Genomic DNA, 18,824 nt, shown 5'->3' with positions numbered 1-18,824 from the left:
ATGTTTCTCGAGCTTGTGCTGTCATATGGACCGCGACCCGAGGGGCAGCGAGCGGCAGTCGAGCAAAGTCGGGACAAGTCGGGACGGAAGGGGACACCCGAGAATGCACCGTGCGAATTACGCAAATATCTGGAAGCGCGACGCGTGTCAGGCAGGTGAGAACGCTTCCCTCGGTCCAGCAGGACACTGCCACACCCCGCGCAGTCCCCCCGCCGCCCGGCCGCGCCCAAGCCCTGCGCCGGATAACAATAATAAGGTGCGTCTCCCGCGAGTGTCGGAGGCCGCACGAACCAAACGAATGACAGGCGGTGCAACGAGCAGCTGTGTTGTGCGTTTGGCCCACGTGGCGGCGCGCCTCACTGCGCGTCGCCTTCGAGGTGGAAGGACGTGCTTTGCGTCAAATGCGCCACCGAAAACGGCGATTGCGTGTGTTGGGAGGAGAGGCGAAGCCTTCTTCTGCCGTGCGGCTACAGTATGAGGACGCCAACGGCCATACCATGTTGAATACACCGGTTCTCGTCCGATCACCGAAGTTAAGCAACATCGGCCCCGGTTAGTACTTGGATGGGTGACCGCGTGGGAACACCGGGTGCTGTTGGCTCCCTCTCTTCTTTTAAATTTTATGTCACTACACCTGCCAGCCCTCTTTTCATACAAACTCTCAGGTGCGAAAAAGATGCTTCCACAAGCATTTTAAACCACTGTATTAAACGTAAGATGCGAAATTACAGTAATGAACTCAGTTTGAACAAAATGCGCGGAGGAAGAGTGCTAGGAACTCGTTGAAAATAACGAAACACTGCGAATCGACAGATGTGCTCCTGAAATACGTCAGAGCCTACTGTTTTGTAGGAGCGCTAAATTCCAAAACTAACTACATTAAAAAAAACCTGTTCCTGTCCGACCACTGAAGATAAGCAACAACGTTAGTATTCGGATCGGCGACCGCCTGGGAACTCTGGCTGTCTTCATTTCTTGCTTTCTTGTCACTACCCCTGCCAGCCCTTTTTTCATGCTACCTTTCTCATGTGACAAAGATGCTTCCATACTGATTTTAAACTATCGTAAGATACGATATTAAGGAACTCAGTTTGAAAAGAGTGCGCCAAGGAAGACTTCCAAAGAGTCTCTGGAAATAACAAAACAGTATGAAGTGGTAGAAATGTTGTGAAATACGTCAGGGCATATTGTTTTGTAGCAGTGCACAACGGCAAATTTGTAAACAAAAATTTACCTTTCGTCGCTACAAGAGATGGATGCTTTGTCGAACAGCCTGTGTCGTGTGTGCATGTTTTCGCACCTTTCCACGGCACGGCGCAGCACAGAGCTGCCCTGGTAGCTCCGAACGGCCGCACACGGCGCCTCGGACACGCCGGTTCGGCCCGCGCCCATCTCGCAGATGTTTCTCGAGCTTGTGCTGTCATATGGACCGCGACCCGAGGGGCAGCGAGCGGCAGTCGAGCAAAGTCGGGACAAGTCGGGACGGAAGGGGACACCCGAGAATGCACCGTGCGAATTACGCAAATATCTGGAAGCGCGACGCGTGTCAGGCAGGTGAGAACGCTTCCCTCGGTCCAGCAGGACACTGCCACACCCCGCGCAGTCCCCCCGCCGCCCGGCCGCGCCCAAGCCCTGCGCCGGATAACAATAATAAGGTGCGTCTCCCGCGAGTGTCGGAGGCCGCACGAACCAAACGAATGACAGGCGGTGCAACGAGCAGCTGTGTTGTGCGTTTGGCCCACGTGGCGGCGCGCCTCACTGCGCGTCGCCTTCGAGGTGGAAGGACGTGCTTTGCGTCAAATGCGCCACCGAAAACGGCGATTGCGTGTGTTGGGAGGAGAGGCGAAGCCTTCTTCTGCCGTGCGGCTACAGTATGAGGACGCCAACGGCCATACCATGTTGAATACACCGGTTCTCGTCCGATCACCGAAGTTAAGCAACATCGGCCCCGGTTAGTACTTGGATGGGTGACCGCGTGGGAACACCGGGTGCTGTTGGCTCCCTCTCTTCTTTTAAATTTTATGTCACTACACCTGCCAGCCCTCTTTTCATACAAACTCTCAGGTGCGAAAAAGATGCTTCCACAAGCATTTTAAACCACTGTATTAAACGTAAGATGCGAAATTACAGTAATGAACTCAGTTTGAACAAAATGCGCGGAGGAAGAGTGCTAGGAACTCGTTGAAAATAACGAAACACTGCGAATCGACAGATGTGCTCCTGAAATACGTCAGAGCCTACTGTTTTGTAGGAGCGCTAAATTCCAAAACTAACTACATTAAAAAAAACCTGTTCCTGTCCGACCACTGAAGATAAGCAACAACGTTAGTATTCGGATCGGCGACCGCCTGGGAACTCTGGCTGTCTTCATTTCTTGCTTTCTTGTCACTACCCCTGCCAGCCCTTTTTTCATGCTACCTTTCTCATGTGACAAAGATGCTTCCATACTGATTTTAAACTATCGTAAGATACGATATTAAGGAACTCAGTTTGAAAAGAGTGCGCCAAGGAAGACTTCCAAAGAGTCTCTGGAAATAACAAAACAGTATGAAGTGACAGAAATGTTGTGAAATACGTCAGGGCATATTGTTTTGTAGCAGTGCACAACGGCAAATTTGTAAACAAAAATTTACCTTTCGTCGCTACAAGAGATGGATGCTTTGTCGAACAGCCTGTGTCGTGTGTACATGTTTTCGCACCTTTCCACGGCACGGCGCAGCACAGAGCTGCCCTGGGAGCTCCGAACGGCCGCACACGGCGCCTCGGACACGCCGGTTCGGCCCGCGCCCATCTCGCAGATGTTTCTCGAGCTTGTGCTGTCATATGGACCGCGACCCGAGGGGCAGCGAGCGGCAGTCGAGCAAAGTCGGGACAAGTCGGGACGGAAGGGGACAGCCGAGAATGCACCGTGCGAATTACGCAAATATCTGGAAGCGCGACGCGTGTCAGGCAGGTGAGAACGCTTCCCTCGGTCCAGCAGGACACTGCCACACCCCGCGCAGTCCCCCCGCCGCCCGGCCGCGCCCAAGCCCTGCGCCGGATAACAATAATAAGGTGCGTCTCCCGCGAGTGTCGGAGGCCGCACGAACCAAACGAATGACAGGCGGTGCAACGAGCAGCTGTGTTGTGCGTTTGGCCCACGTGGCGGCGCGCCTCACTGCGCGTCGCCTTCGAGGTGGAAGGACGTGCTTTGCGTCAAATGCGCCACCGAAAACGGCGATTGCGTGTGTTGGGAGGAGAGGCGAAGCCTTCTTCTGCCGTGCGGCTACAGTATAAGGACGCCAACGGCCATACCATGTTGAATACACCGGTTCTCGTCCGATCACCGAAGTTAATCAACATCGGGCCCGGTTAGTACTTGGATGGGTGACCGCCTGGGAACACCGGGTGCTGTTGGCTCCCTCTCTTCTTTTAAATTTTATGTCACTACACCTGCCAGCCCTCTTTTCATACAAACTCTCAGGTGCGAAAAAGATGCTTCCACAAGCATTTTAAACCACTGTATTAAACGTAAGATGCGAAATTACAGTAATGAACTCAGTTTGAACAAAATGCGCGGAGGAAGAGTGCTAGGAACTCGTTGAAAATAACGAAACACTGCGAATCGACAGATGTGCTCCTGAAATACGTCAGAGCCTACTGTTTTGTAGCAGCGCTAAATTCCAAAAACTAACTACATTAAAAAAACCTGTTCCTGTCCGACCACTGAAGATAAGCAACAACGTTAGTATTCGGATCGGCGACCGCCTGGGAACTCTGGCTGTCTTCATTTCTTGCTTTCTTGTCACTACCCCTGCCAGCCCTTTTTTCATGCTACCTTTCTCATGTGACAAAGATGCTTCCATACTGATTTTAAACTATCGTAAGATACGATATTAAGGAACTCAGTTTGAAAAGAGTGCGCCAAGGAAGACTTCCAAAGAGTCTCTGGAAATAACAAAACAGTATGAAGTGACAGAAATGTTGTGAAATACGTCAGGGCATATTGTTTTGTAGCAGTGCACAACGGCAAATTTGTAAACAAAAATTTACCTTTCGTCGCTACAAGAGATGGATGCTTTGTCGAACAGCCTGTGTCGTGTGTGCATGTTTTCGCACCTTTCCACGGCACGGCGCAGCACAGAGCTGCCCTGGTAGCTCCGAACGGCCGCACACGGCGCCTCGGACACGCCGGTTCGGCCCGCGCCCATCTCGCAGATGTTTCTCGAGCTTGTGCTGTCATATGGACCGCGACCCGAGGGGCAGCGAGCGGCAGTCGAGCAAAGTCGGGACAAGTCGGGACGGAAGGGGACAGCCGAGAATGCACCGTGCGAATTACGCAAATATCTGGAAGCGCGACGCGTGTCAGGCAGGTGAGAACGCTTCCCTCGGTCCAGCAGGACACTGCCACACCCCGCGCAGTCCCCCCGCCGCCCGGCCGCGCCCAAGCCCTGCGCCGGATAACAATAATAAGGTGCGTCTCCCGCGAGTGTCGGAGGCCGCACGAACCAAACGAATGACAGGCGGTGCAACGAGCAGCTGTGTTGTGCGTTTGGCCCACGTGGCGGCGCGCCTCACTGCGCGTCGCCTTCGAGGTGGAAGGACGTGCTTTGCGTCAAATGCGCCACCGAAAACGGCGATTGCGTGTGTTGGGAGGAGAGGCGAAGCCTTCTTCTGCCGTGCGGCTACAGTATAAGGACGCCAACGGCCATACCATGTTGAATACACCGGTTCTCGTCCGATCACCGAAGTTAATCAACATCGGGCCCGGTTAGTACTTGGATGGGTGACCGCCTGGGAACACCGGGTGCTGTTGGCTCCCTCTCTTCTTTTAAATTTTATGTCACTACACCTGCCAGCCCTCTTTTCATACAAACTCTCAGGTGCGAAAAAGATGCTTCCACAAGCATTTTAAACCACTGTATTAAACGTAAGATGCGAAATTACAGTAATGAACTCAGTTTGAACAAAATGCGCGGAGGAAGAGTGCTAGGAACTCGTTGAAAATAACGAAACACTGCGAATCGACAGATGTGCTCCTGAAATACGTCAGAGCCTACTGTTTTGTAGGAGCGCTAAATTCCAAAAACTAACTACATTAAAAAAACCTGTTCCTGTCCGACCACTGAAGATAAGCAACAACGTTAGTATTCGGATCGGCGACCGCCTGGGAACTCTGGCTGTCTTCATTTCTTGCTTTCTTGTCACTACCCCTGCCAGCCTTTTTTTCATGCTACCTTTCTCATGTGACAAAGATGCTTCCATACTGATTTTAAACTATCGTAAGATACGATATTAAGGAACTCAGTTTGAAAAGAGTGCGCCAAGGAAGACTTCCAAAGAGTCTCTGGAAATAACAAAACAGTATGAAGTGACAGAAATGTTGTGAAATACGTCAGGGCATATTGTTTTGTAGCAGTGCACAACGGCAAATTTGTAAACAAAAATTTACCTTTCGTCGCTACAAGAGATGGATGCTTTGTCGAACAGCCTGTGTCGTGTGTGCATGTTTTCGCACCTTTCCACGGCACGGCGCAGCACAGAGCTGCCCTGGTAGCTCCGAACGGCCGCACACGGCGCCTCGGACACGCCGGTTCGGCCCGCGCCCATCTCGCAGATGTTTCTCGAGCTTGTGCTGTCATATGGACCGCGACCCGAGCGGCAGCGAGCGGCAGTCGGGACAAGTCGGGACAAGTCGGGACAGCCGAGAATGCACCGTGCGAATTACGCAAATATCTGGAAGCGCGACGCGTGTCAGGCAGGTGAGAACGCTTCCCTCGGTCCAGCAGGACACTGCCACACCCCGCGCAGTCCCCCCACCGCCCGGCCGCGCCCAAGCCCTGCGCCGGATAACAATAATAAGGTGCGTCTCCCGCGAGTGTCGGAGGCCGCACGAACCAAACGAATGACAGGCGGTGCAACGAGCAGCTGTGTTGTGCGTTTGGCCCACGTGGCGGCGCGCCTCACTGCGCGTCGCCTTCGAGGTGGAAGGACGTGCTTTGCGTCAAATGCGCCACCGAAAACGGCGATTGCGTGTGTTGGGAGGAGAGGCGAAGCCTTCTTCTGCCGTGCGGCTACAGTATGAGGACGCCAACGGCCATACCATGTTGAATACACCGGTTCTCGTCCGATCACCGAAGTTAAGCAACATCGGGCCCGGTTAGTACTTGGCTGTCTGCCCGCCTGGCAACACCTCGGTGCCGAGCGAGCAGTACTTCCTTGTGCGACTTGGCCGGCGGCGCCTCGCGTGTCGTCTGTCTCCTGCCTCGCGGCTACATTTCATCAAGTCCGTAAGTTATGGCAATGTTGTATGATAATAGTGAAGAACGACAAAATAATGTGCAATGCGAATTCGATAGTTCCGTCGGAAAACCGTCAGCTTTCGAAATTCACCGTTGGATACTTGAGGAATTGTGTTTGTCGACCGATGACGTTCTCGGAGTTCAATTTGATACTTTTATCAATTCCGTGTTTTTGAAGTTGAAAACTCCCGAATTGTGTGATACCGTGGTAAATGTTAATGATGGTATCCGTAAATTTCGACATCTAGACGGTCGCATTAGTAACGTGACTATTTCTCATGGTGGGTTTGGCCTTCGAAATGTTCGTGTGTTCAACTTGCCTTTTGAAATCCGGAATGACACAATATCTCGTCATTTGCGGCCGTACGGGACCGTGCTATCTGTTTTTAAAGAGAAGTGGTCTTCCGCCTATGTTTTTCAGGTCGAAAACGGCGTGAGGAGTGTAAAGATGATAGTACGACAACATATTCCGTCCTTCTTGTTAGTTAACGGTCATCGTGCTTTTATAACCTATAGTGGTCAACCTCAGACGTGTTCCTTTTGCGGTGCTGTTGGTCATTACCGACAAAACTGTCCTAAACGCAGGCAGCCTGTTCAGTTGCCACGTGAGGACGTTTTAAGTGGGCCTAGCTTTGCTTCTGTTGCTGCAACGAGTTTAGGATCCGCCCCCCCCGCACGCGTGCAACTCGCGGCCGCCCCCCCTGTATCGGCCGCCGCTGACGTCATGGACACGTCTGTTCCTGATAGTGACTCTGTTTCTGTTTCTGTTTCTGAACCTCCTGTTGAGCCTTCTTTGCTCGCGGCTGCGACAACTGAATCTGTTTTTGAAAAACCGGTAGTGGACGGAGTCTCACCGCAACCCGTGCCGATGTCGGCAGAAATTGTTCCGCATACTGTCCCTGTTACGGAACCCGACATATCGGCGGTTGCTCCTACTACCGTCCCCGACAGTCTTTCTGCTGCCAGTGCTGTTGTAGAACGTGAAGCTTTTACTGCACCGAAACCGCGTAGGGACCGGAATGTCGCTCGAGCTTCTGGCACCCCACGTTTACGTAGTGCCAGTAGCTCTGCTTCGTTTAATACGCGTGGTTTTTCGGACAAAAATCGGAGTCCGTCTCCGGTGGCGCGTGCTCCTGCCCCCCCTCAGGTTCGGTCGGTCGGGCAACCGACCTCCCGACAACCGGCCGCGCGCGACGGCGTAGACCTCGGCCACCGCCCGTCTCAGGGGGGAGGCAGCAGGCGCCACGCGAAAAAGCAGACCTCTTCCCGCACTCAGCCGGAGGGTGATGTTGTTGCTGCAACGCAGAAACGTGACATCGCGGTGCAACATTTGAAAACCTTCCTGAGCCAACCGACTTCTGATGCCGATTCCGGCATGGCGGTGGATCCGCCTTTGTCTGTGACACCTTCCCCCTTTCCAACCAAAAGAAAGGCCGAAGATTCGCACCTTCGTCGTGCCCCCCCTTCCACCCACGATTTGGTGCCGCCTTTATCTTCGGATGTCGAGATGCCCGCCGTGGAGCATTCCGCCACAGAAGGTGCCATCACAGTTTCTGGGACTCCACCGCCTCCGCCCCCCCTTCCTAGTCAGTCACAGGATTGGTCGGCGGACGTGGAGGCCGGTCGTAACCATTAGTGTGACTCATTGTATGTCCTCCCCCTCCTAGCAAGTTTGTATGTTTTATCTTGTTTTAAGCAAATTTCATGTTTTTCTTTTATTTTCTTGTTTTTTAACTGTGTTATTACGTGTATATGGTTAACGACTGTAGCCAGTGGAACATCTTAACAGTTAATCTTAATAAGTTGCGAAATCCGCAGAAGACTATGATTTTAAAAAATTTCTTGTATGATAATAACTGTCACGTCGCTTTTTTACAGGAGGTGACTTGTGAAGCGCTTTTGTTTTTGCATGATTTTACTGATTTTACTGTGATTGATAATATTGCCCCTGATAACGATACGGGCACTGCAATTTTAGTGCGTTCTGGCTTACCAATATCTAACGTTGACATTTTACCGAACGGTCGCGCTGTTGCTTGTACCATTTTTGGAATTGTGTTTGTAAATGTGTACGCTCCGTCAGGAAATGTTAAACCGGCCAGGGCTGAATTTTATGGTAGAGATTTGTGTCAGCTTCTATCCAGGAATGTCGATACTTTAATCGTTGGGGGTGATTTTAATTGTGTTTTAGACGACAGCGATCAAGAGCCGCGTCCAAACAAATGTCACGAGCTGGGTACTTTAGTCACTAGTTTTCAGCTGCTCGACACGTGGCGTGTTTTACACCCGGATTTCACCTACTTCACCTATTTTTACGGTACCGGGCGTAGCCGCCTCGATCGGATTTATGTGTCTAGGCAGCTGTCTGCCCGTATTTGTAGTGCTGACGTGACTCCTGTCGTATTTTCTGACCACTCCAGTTACTCCTGTCGTCTTTTATTGCCTCGTTTGTGTGTTCCTCGCCGTACCAATTTGTGGAAGTTCAATTGCAGTTTACTCAATGACGACCATTTTGTGACTTGTTTTAACCGTATATGGCAACGGTTGTTGCGGACTCGAGGCGGTCATAGTAGCACCATTGAGTGGTGGGTTGCGATAGTTAAACCGGCGATTAGGAAATTTTTAATTGATTACAGCCGTGAGGCGGCACGCTGGCGTCGGGCAACGGCTCGCTTCCGCCAGGCTTGTTTACGGGACTTAGCGTTGCGGGTGACGTCACAGCCCGAGTTGTTGCCTACTCTGAAGCAATTTCAAGCAAAGCTTTTACTTGACATGCGTGCCGTTAGTGATGGGGTGACCGTCCGAAGTCAGCCTGCGGGACTTGTTACTGGGGAACCTCTGTCCATTTACCATTTACACAGGGAACGCAAACGCCGTGAACGTTTGAAGATTAATGTTTGGCGGCTGCGAAATGGCGATCGAACTTCTGTACAGTCGGAAATTGAAACAGATATTTTTGAACATTTCGCTTCACTTTTCCGTGCTGTTGATGTGGATTCCGACGCGTTGCGAGATTTTTTGCAGACTGTACCCCATGTTTTAACTCGCCCGGACAGGAATCATTTAACTGACGCCTTTACGTCTGATGAAGTTCTCGATGCCGTTCGGCGGAGTCCCAACGGGAAGTCTCCAGGCCCAGATGGGATTCCTGCGGAATTTTATTTGAAATTTTTTCATCTTTTTAGTGAGATTTTAGTAGATTTGGTAAATGATATTCGAAATGGTGTGACTGTACCAGCTGCCTTTGTGGAGGGGGTTGTGACGCTCGTTCCCAAATCCAATGCTGTGCCAAATATCGACGCTGTCCGTCCGATTACTTTATTAAATGTTGACTACAAGATCGTCACGCGCTGCGTCGCTCAGCGACTTAAAAACATTTTGCCGGCGGTACTTAGTCCTCAGCAAACGTGTGCGGTGCGCGATCGGAATATCTTTGACGCTATCCTTGCTTACAGGGACTGCATTGGTTATGTAAAAAGTGCTCGGCTTCGGACTGCGGCGATTTTATTAGTTGATTTTAAGAATGCCTTTGACCGTATTAGTCATTTTTATTTGCGTCAGGTTTTGGTACGCATGGGGTTTGGTTATAAATTTACCAAATTAGTGACGCATCTGTTGCAAAATGCTACGTCACGCATCTGTGTTAATGGTCGTCTTACTCCTGCTTTTCGTGTAGGTCGCTCCGTGCGGCAAGGGTGTCCGCTTTCCATGGCGCTTTTTGCCATTGCGCTGGATCCCCTCCTCCGCTATATCGGTCAGGAATGTCGCGGCATTCAGGTGGGGACTACCAGATTGGTTTGTAAAGCATACGCTGATGACCTTGGCGTATTTATTGAGCATTTAGACGATGTTGACGGGTTGCAAGTCGTTCTGCACAACTTTGAACAAGCTACGGGGGCGATTGTCAATACACAGAAAACTGTTCTTTTACCGCTCACCGCCCGCGCACGTACCCTTCGTAGGGACTGGTTCTGTGTACAGCAGCAGCATAAAGTTCTTGGAGTCCTTTTATCCTCGAATCCACAGCAGATGGAAGCATTAAATTGGCGGCCTACGCTGCATCGGATTCGTGCTGTTGTCAAGATCCATGCGGTCCGAAATTTGGCCCTTCGGGAAAAGGTGCATTTATTTAATTAATAATAACTTCTTGGCAAGGGCGTGGTACCTTGCGCAGGTTCTCCCGGTACCCAAGCAATTGGGGCGCGCCATCACACAGGCGATTTACTGGTTTTTATGGAGGGGGGAGATTTTTAAGGTGTCACATGCTGTCTGTACCTTGGGCCTGTCCGACGGCGGTTTGGGACTTGTCGATTTTTCAGCCAAATGTGCGGCTCTCCTTTGGAAGAGAATTACCGCTGTTATGCAGAAGGCACCTTGCAGTCCCACCGCGGTTGTTTTTAATCGTTATCGTCCTCATTCTGAAGTGGCACCTGTTTCTGTGTCGCACATCCCGTTTTATCTTTCTTACGTGCGCCGCTACTATTTCGATAATAGTTACCTGATACTTCGTGACATCTCCGCCCACACGGTTAGCGCTGTCTGCGATGCTATACGCGGACCTCCTATTCGTTGCAAGTGGGAGTATCGATTGCCACGCTGCAACTGGGTGGCAGTGTGGCAAAACCTCGCCAACAAAGTCCTCCCGGCTTCCGTACACGCTGCATGGTACAAGGTGGTGCATCGCACCATCCCCACCAACTCCAAACTTCATTCCATCAACCTTATCCCATCTGGAGTGTGTGACGTGTGTACTGTCGACGATACTCTTGAACACCGCTTTGCGTGTGACCGCTTCCGCCGTGTTTGGGACGTCGCCAGGGATATGATTCGCCTGATTCAGCGGGTGGACGCTCGAACCGTTACTGTGGATGATGTATTAATTCCGCAGTGTGTCGTCTACCCCACCACCAAGCGAAATGCCACGGTGTGGATCTTTGGCCATACAGTTTTTGCTATTTTCTCTTTAAAGTTGTGTACCGATTTGGACTTCCTTACCTTTTTATGGACCCAACATTCTCAGATTCAGACATCGCCACATTATCGGCAAAATTTTGCAAATTTTTTGCAGGTCGCACTGGCGCATGCTTTTGCGCGTATGTCGGTACCTGCATAACATGGATGTTATTGTCTCGTATTTTCAAATTGCCTTAAGCGACACAATATGAATAAATGCGACTTTCTCTATGTTTTCTGGAACGAAAATTGCCGAAAATTGACTATCGAACGACATCAGAAGTCTTTTCAGTTTTTTCTGGACGTTATTGCCAAACTTCTTGTTTGGCATGAGTGTCGGTATTATTAGTTTCCTTTTTCTTTTTTCTTTTTTTTTTTTCCCCGTATGTGGCGTGACGAGATTCTTTACTGATGTTTCAGTTCTAGTTTCTAGTGGTGACTGTTTGCGTTATTTTTTTTTTCCTTTTTTCTTTTTTCATTTCTTTTATTGTCGAGCGCTCCCACTTCTCGTCACGTGTCTGCGCTCGGCAGTTTTGGAACCTTTAGTCGGTGTGGGATTTCACACCGGGATTACCGGCGCTTTAAAATAGCGTTTTGTTTCATGTTGTTTTTACTATACCTAGGCTGTTGCGATTTCTCTTTTTTTCATACATGAAATATTGTTTTGTTTTACGGTCGATATGAGTGATGACGAGTGTGGGGGCGACACTGTGGCCAGGCCTCAGACTAATTGACCCCTGCCCTCATTGCCGCCGCCTGCCAGCCACGCTCGATGCTCGACCGACAATGACTTTCCTTTTCCGGTGGATGCGTCGTCCTGGTAAAATAAAAAAAAAAAAAAAAAAGGTGCTGTTGGCTCCCTCTCTTCTTTTAAATTTTATGTCACTACACCTGCCAGCCCTCTTTTCATGAAAAACTCTCAGGTGCGACAAAGATGCTTCCACAAGCATTTTAAACTACTGTATTAAACGTAAGATGCGAAATTACAGTAATGAACTCAGTTTGAACAAGAATGCGCGGAGGAAGAGTGCTAGGATCTCGTTGAAAATAACGAAACACAAAAAAAAAAAAAAAAAAAAAAGGTGCTGTTGGCTCCCTCTCTTCTTTTAAATTTTATGTCACTACACCTGCCAGCCCTCTTTTCATACAAACTCTCAGGTGCGAAAAAGATGCTTCCACAAGCATTTTAAACTACTGTATTAAACGTAAGATGCGAAATTACAGTAATGAACTCAGTTTGAACAAAATCCGCGGAGGAAGAGTGCTAGGAACTCGTTGAAAATAACGAAACACTGCGAATCGACAGATGTGCTCCTGAAATACGTCAGAGCCTACTGTTTTGTAGGAGCGCTAAATTCCAAAAACTAACTACATTAAAAAAACCTGTTCCTGTCCGACCACTGAAGATAAGCAACAACGTTAGTATTCGGATCGGCGACCGCCTGGGAACTCTGGCTGTCTTCATTTCTTGCTTTCTTGTCACTACCCCTGCCAGCCCTTTTTTCATGCTACCTTTCTCATGTGACAAAGATGCTTCCATACTGATTTTAAACTATCGTAAGATACGATATTAAGGAACTCAGTTTGAAAAGAGTGCGCCAAGGAAGACTTCCAAAGAGTCTCTGGAAATAACAAAACAGTATGAAGTGACAGAAATGTTGTGAAATACGTCAGGGCATATTGTTTTGTAGCAGTGCACAACGGCAAATTTGTAAACAAAAATTTACCTTTCGTCGCTACAAGAGATGGATGCTTTGTCGAACAGCCTGTGTCGTGTGTGCATGTTTTCGCACCTTTCCACGGCACGGCGCAGCACAGAGCTGCCCTGGTAGCTCCGAACGGCCGCACACGGCGCCTCGGACACGCCGGTTCGGGCCGCGCCCATCTCGCAGATGTTTCTCGAGCTTGTGCTGTCATATGGACCGCGACCCGAGCGGCAGCGAGCGGCAGTCGGGACAAGTCGGGACAAGTCGGGACAGCCGAAAATGCACCGTGCGAATTACGCAAATATCTGGAAGCGCGACGCGTGTCAGGCAGGTGAGAACGCTTCCCTCGGTCCAGCAGGACACTGCCACACCCCGCGCAGTCCCCCCGCCGCCCGGCCGCGCCCAAGCCCTGCGCCGGATAACAATAATAAGGTGCGTCTCCCGCGAGTGTCGGAGGCCGCACGAACCAAACGAATGACAGGCGGTGCAACGAGCAGCTGTGTTGTGCGTTTGGCCCACGTGGCGGCGCGCCTCACTGCGCGTCGCCTTCGAGGTGGAAGGACGTGCTTTGCGTCAAATGCGCCACCGAAAACGGCGATTGCGTGTGTTGGGGGGAGAGGCGAAGCCTTCTTCTGCCGTGCGGCTACAGTATAAGGACGCCAACGGCCATACCATGTTGAATACACCGGTTCTCGTCCGATCACCGAAGTTAAGCAACATCGGGCCCGGTTAGTACTTGGATGGGTGACCGCCTGGGAACACCGGGTGCTGTTGGCTCCCTCTCTTCTTTTAAATTTTATGTCACTACACCTGCCAGCCCTCTTTTCATACAAACTCTCAGGTGCGAAAAAGATGCTTCCACAAGCATTTTAAACCACTGTATTAAACGTAAGATGCGAAATTACAGTAATGAACTCAGTTTGAACAAAATGCGCGGAGGAAGAGTGCTAGGAACTCGTTGAAAATAACGAAACACTGCGAATCGACAGATGTGCTCCTGAAATACGTCAGAGCCTACTGTTTTGTAGGAGCGCTAAATTCCAAAAACTAACTACATTAAAAAAACCTGTTCCTGTCCGACCACTGAAGATAAGCAACAACGTTAGTATTCGGATCGGCGACCGCCTGGGAACTCTGGCTGTCTTCATTTCTTGCTTTCTTGTCACTACCCCTGCCAGCCCTTTTTTCATGCTACCTTTCTCATGTGACAAAGATGCTTCCATACTGATTTTAAACTATCGTAAGATACGATATTAAGGAACTCAGTTTGAAAAGAGTGCGCCAAGGAAGACTTCCAAAGAGTCTCTGGAAATAACAAAACAGTATGAAGTGACAGAAATGTTGTGAAATACGTCAGGGCATATTGTTTTGTAGCAGTGCACAACGGCAAATTTGTAAACAAAAATTTACCTTTCGTCGCTACAAGAGATGGATGCTTTGTCGAACAGCCTGTGTCGTGTGTGCATGTTTTCGCACCTTTCCACGGCACGGCGCAGCACAGAGCTGCCCTGGGAGCTCCGAACGGCCGCACACGGCGCCTCGGACACGCCGGTTCGGCCCGCGCCCATCTCGCAGATGTTTCTCGAGCTTGTGCTGTCATATGGACCGCGACCCGAGGGGCAGCGAGCGGCAGTCGAGCAAAGTCGGGACAAGTCGGGACGGAAGGGGACAGCCGAGAATGCACCGTGCGAATTACGCAAATATCTGGAAGCGCGACGCGTGTCAGGCAGGTGAGAACGCTTCCCTCGGTCCAGCAGGACACTGCCACACCCCGCGCAGTCCCCCCGCCGCCCGGCCGCGCCCAAGCCCTGCGCCGGATAACAATAATAAGGTGCGTCTCCCGCGAGTGTCGGAGGCCGCACGAACCAAACGAATGACAGGCGGTGCAACGAGCAGCTGTGTTGTGCGTTTGGCCCACGTGGCGGCGCGCCTCACTGCGCGTCGCCTTCGAGGTGGAAGGACGTGCTTTGCGTCAAATGCGCCACCGAAAACGGCGATTGCGTGTGTTGGGAGGAGAGGCGAAGCTTCTTCTGCCGTGCGGCTACAGTATAAGGACGCCAACGGCCATACCATGTTGAATACACCGGTTCTCGTCCGATCACCGAAGTTAAGCAACATCGGGCCCGGTTAGTACTAGGATGGGTGATCGCCTGGGAAACTGGGTGCTGTTGGCTCCCTCTCTTCTTTTAAATTTTATGTCACTACACCTGCCAGCCCTCTTTTCATACAAACTCTCAGGTGCGAAAAAGATGCTTCCACAAGCATTTTAAACCACTGTATTAAACGTAAGATGCGAAATTACAGTAATGAACTCAGTTTGAACAAAATGCGCGGAGGAAGAGTGCTAGGAACTCGTTGAAAATAACGAAACACTGCGAATCGACAGATGTGCTCCTGAAATACGTCAGAGCCTACTGTTTTGTAGGAGCGCTAAATTCCAAAAACTAACTACATTAAAAAAACCTGTTCCTGTCCGACCACTGAAGATAAGCAACAACGTTAGTATTCGGATCGGCGACCGCCTGGGAACTCTGGCTGTCTTCATTTCTTGCTTTCTTGTCACTACCCCTGCCAGCCCTTTTTTCATGCTACCTTTCTCATGTGACAAAGATGCTTCCATACTGATTTTAAACTATCGTAAGATACGATATTAAGGAACTCAGTTTGAAAAGAGTGCGCCAAGGAAGACTTCCAAAGAGTCTCTGGAAATAACAAAACAGTATGAAGTGACAGAAATGTTGTGAAATACGTCAGGGCATATTGTTTTGTAGCAGTGCACAACGGCAAATTTGTAAACAAAAATTTACCTTTCGTCGCTACAAGAGATGGATGCTTTGTCGAACAGCCTGTGTCGTGTGTGCATGTTTTCGCACCTTTCCACGGCACGGCGCAGCACAGAGCTGCCCTGGTAGCTCCGAACGGCCGCACACGGCGCCTCGGACACGCCGGTTCGGCCCGCGCCCATCTCGCAGATGTTTCTCGAGCTTGTGCTGTCATATGGACCGCGACCCGAGCGGCAGCGAGCGGCAGTCGGGACAAGTCGGGACAAGTCGGGACAGCCGAGAATGCACCGTGCGAATTACGCAAATATCTGGAAGCGCGACGCGTGTCAGGCAGGTGAGAACGCTTCCCTCGGTCCAGCAGGACACTGCCACACCCCGCGCAGTCCCCCCGCCGCCCGGCCGCGCCCAAGCCCTGCGCCGGATAACAATAATAAGGTGCGTCTCCCGCGAGTGTCGGAGGCCGCACGAACCAAACGAATGACAGGCGGTGCAACGAGCAGCTGTGTTGTGCGTTTGGCCCACGTGGCGGCGCGCCTCACTGCGCGTCGCCTTCGAGGTGGAAGGACGTGCTTTGCGTCAAATGCGCCACCGAAAACGGCGATTGCGTGTGTTGGGAGGAGAGGCGAAGCCTTCTTCTGCCGTGCGGCTACAGTATGAGGACGCCAACGGCCATACCATGTTGAATACACCGGTTCTCGTCCGATCACCGAAGTTAAGCAACATCGGGCCCGGTTAGTACTTGGATGGGTGACCGCCTGGGAACACCGGGTGCTGTTGGCTCCCTCTCTTCTTTTAAATTTTATGTCACTACACCTGCCAGCCCTCTTTTCATACAAACTCTCAGGTGCGAAAAAGATGCTTCCACAAGCATTTTAAACCACTGTATTAAACGTAAGATGCGAAATTACAGTAATGAACTCAGTTTGAACAAAATCCGCGGAGGAAGAGTGCTAGGAACTCGTTGAAAATAACGAAACACTGCGAATCGACAGATGTGCTCCTGAAATACGTCAGAGCCTACTGTTTTGTAGGAGCGCTAAATTCCAAAAACTAACTACATTAAAAAAACCTGTTCCTGTCCGACCACTGAAGATAAGCAACAACGTTAGTATTCGGATCGGCGACCGCCTGGGAACTCTGGCTGTCTTCATTTCTTGCTTTCTTGTCACTACCCCTGCCAGCCCTTTTTTCATGCTACCTTTCTCATGTGACAAAGATGCTTCCATACTGATTTTAAACTATCGTAAGATACGATATTAAGGAACTCAGTTTGAAAAGAGTGCGCCAAGGAAGACTTCCAAAGAGTCTCTGGAAATAACAAAACAGTATGAAGTGACAGAAATGTTGTGAAATACGTCAGGGCATATTGTTTTGTAGCAGTGCACAACGGCAAATTTGTAAACAAAAATTTACCTTTCGTCGCTACAAGAGATGGATGCTTTGTCGAACAGCCTGTGTCGTGTGTGCATGTTTTCGCACCTTTCCACGGCACGGCGCAGCACAGAGCTGCCCTGGTAGCTCCGAACGGCCGCACACGGCGCCTCGGACACGCCGGTTCGGGCCGCGCCCATCTCGCAGATGTTTCTCGAGCTTGTGCTGTCATATGGACCGCGACCCGAGCGGCAGCGAGCGGCAGTCGGGACAAGTCGGGACAAGTCGGGACAGCCGAAAATGCACCGTGCGAATTACGCAAATATCTGGAAGCGCGACGCGTGTCAGGCAGGTGAGAACGCTTCCCTCGGTCCAGCAGGACACTGCCACACCCCGCGCAGTCCCTCCGCCGCCCGGCCGCGCCCAAGCCCTGCGCCGGATAACAATAATAAGGTGCGTCTCCCGCGAGTGTCGGAGGCCGCACGAACCAAACGAATGACAGGCGGTGCAACGAGCAGCTGTGTTGTGCGTTTGGCCCACGTGGCGGCGCGCCTCACTGCGCGTCGCCTTCGAGGTGGAAGGACGTGCTTTGCGTCAAATGCGCCACCGAAAACGGCGATTGCGTGTGTTGGGGGGAGAGGCGAAGCCTTCTTCTGCCGTGCGGCTACAGTATAAGGACGCCAACGGCCATACCATGTTGAATACACCGGTTCTCGTCCGATCACCGAAGTTAAGCAACATCGGGCCCGGTTAGTACTTGGATGGGTGACCGCCTGGGAACACCGGGTGCTGTTGGCTCCCTCTCTTCTTTTAAATTTTATGTCACTACACCTGCCAGCCCTCTTTTCATACAAACTCTCAGGTGCGAAAAAGATGCTTCCACAAGCATTTTAAACCACTGTATTAAACGTAAGATGCGAAATTACAGTAATGAACTCAGTTTGAACAAAATGCGCGGAGGAAGAGTGCTAGGAACTCGTTGAAAATAACGAAACACTGCGAATCGACAGATGTGCTCCTGAAATACGTCAGAGCCTACTGTTTTGTAGGAGCGCTAAATTCCAAAAACTAACTACATTAAAAAAACCTGTTCCTGTCCGACCACTGAAGATAAGCAACAACGTTAGTATTCGGATCGGCGACCGCCTGGGAACTCTGGCTGTCTTCATTTCTTGCTTTCTTGTCACTACCCCTGCCAGCCCTTTTTTCATGCTACCTTTCTCATGTGACAAAGATGCTTCCATACTGATTTTAAACTATCGTAAGATACGATATTAAGGAACTCAGTTTGAAAAGAGTGCGCCAAGGAAGACTTCCAAAGAGTCTCTGGAAATAACAAAACAGTATGAAGTGACAGAAATGTTGTGAAATACGTCAGGGCATATTGTTTTGTAGCAGTGCACAACGGCAAATTTGTAAACAAAAATTTACCTTTCGTCGCTACAAGAGATGGATGCTTTGTCGAACAGCCTGTGTCGTGTGTGCATGTTTTCGCACCTTTCCACGGCACGGCGCAGCACAGAGCTGCCCTGGTAGCTCCGAACGGCCGCACACGGCGCCTCGGACACGCCGGTTCGGCCCGCGCCCATCTCGCAGATGTTTCTCGAGCTTGTGCTGTCATATGGACCGCGACCCGAGGGGCAGCGAGCGGCAGTCGAGCAAAGTCGGGACAAGTCGGGACGGAAGGGGACAGCCGAGAATGCACCGTGCGAATTACGCAAATATCTGGA

General features: G+C 50.8%; 8 non-coding genes and 1 pseudogene across 8 annotated transcripts; all 9 read left to right on the top strand.

Annotated features, from left to right (window-relative positions):
• The first annotated feature begins 482 nt into the window (after positions 1 to 482).
• LOC126307837 (5S ribosomal RNA) lies at positions 483 to 601 on the top strand. Its single transcript, XR_007553810.1, has one exon. It is a non-coding gene; the product is annotated as a 5S ribosomal RNA (ribosomal RNA).
• Positions 602 to 1,881: 1,280 nt separating this feature from the next.
• On the top strand, positions 1,882 to 2,000 carry LOC126307836 (5S ribosomal RNA). Its single transcript, XR_007553809.1, has one exon. It is a non-coding gene; the product is annotated as a 5S ribosomal RNA (ribosomal RNA).
• Positions 2,001 to 3,280: 1,280 nt separating this feature from the next.
• LOC126307765 (5S ribosomal RNA) lies at positions 3,281 to 3,399 on the top strand. Its single transcript, XR_007553744.1, has one exon. It is a non-coding gene; the product is annotated as a 5S ribosomal RNA (ribosomal RNA).
• Positions 3,400 to 4,679: 1,280 nt separating this feature from the next.
• Positions 4,680 to 4,798, top strand: LOC126307764 (5S ribosomal RNA). Its single transcript, XR_007553743.1, has one exon. It is a non-coding gene; the product is annotated as a 5S ribosomal RNA (ribosomal RNA).
• Positions 4,799 to 6,068: 1,270 nt separating this feature from the next.
• LOC126307904 (5S ribosomal RNA) lies at positions 6,069 to 6,186 on the top strand (annotated as a pseudogene).
• Positions 6,187 to 13,598: 7,412 nt separating this feature from the next.
• On the top strand, positions 13,599 to 13,717 carry LOC126308140 (5S ribosomal RNA). The gene has a single exon (XR_007554061.1). It is a non-coding gene; the product is annotated as a 5S ribosomal RNA (ribosomal RNA).
• Positions 13,718 to 14,996: 1,279 nt separating this feature from the next.
• LOC126307858 (5S ribosomal RNA) lies at positions 14,997 to 15,114 on the top strand. The gene has a single exon (XR_007553828.1). It is a non-coding gene; the product is annotated as a 5S ribosomal RNA (ribosomal RNA).
• Positions 15,115 to 16,384: 1,270 nt separating this feature from the next.
• LOC126308128 (5S ribosomal RNA) lies at positions 16,385 to 16,503 on the top strand. The gene has a single exon (XR_007554050.1). It is a non-coding gene; the product is annotated as a 5S ribosomal RNA (ribosomal RNA).
• A 1,270-nt stretch (positions 16,504 to 17,773) lies between these two features.
• LOC126308114 (5S ribosomal RNA) lies at positions 17,774 to 17,892 on the top strand. The gene has a single exon (XR_007554039.1). It is a non-coding gene; the product is annotated as a 5S ribosomal RNA (ribosomal RNA).
• The last annotated feature ends 932 nt before the right edge of the window (positions 17,893 to 18,824 follow it).

The sequence above is a fragment of the Schistocerca gregaria genome, unplaced genomic scaffold (genome assembly GCF_023897955.1).
Source record: "Schistocerca gregaria isolate iqSchGreg1 unplaced genomic scaffold, iqSchGreg1.2 ptg000355l, whole genome shotgun sequence".
In the NCBI taxonomy this organism is placed as follows: Eukaryota; Metazoa; Arthropoda; class Insecta; order Orthoptera; family Acrididae; genus Schistocerca; species Schistocerca gregaria.
Note: the sequence above shows the minus strand (reverse complement) of the source record. Positions and strands in the feature narration are given on the sequence as shown.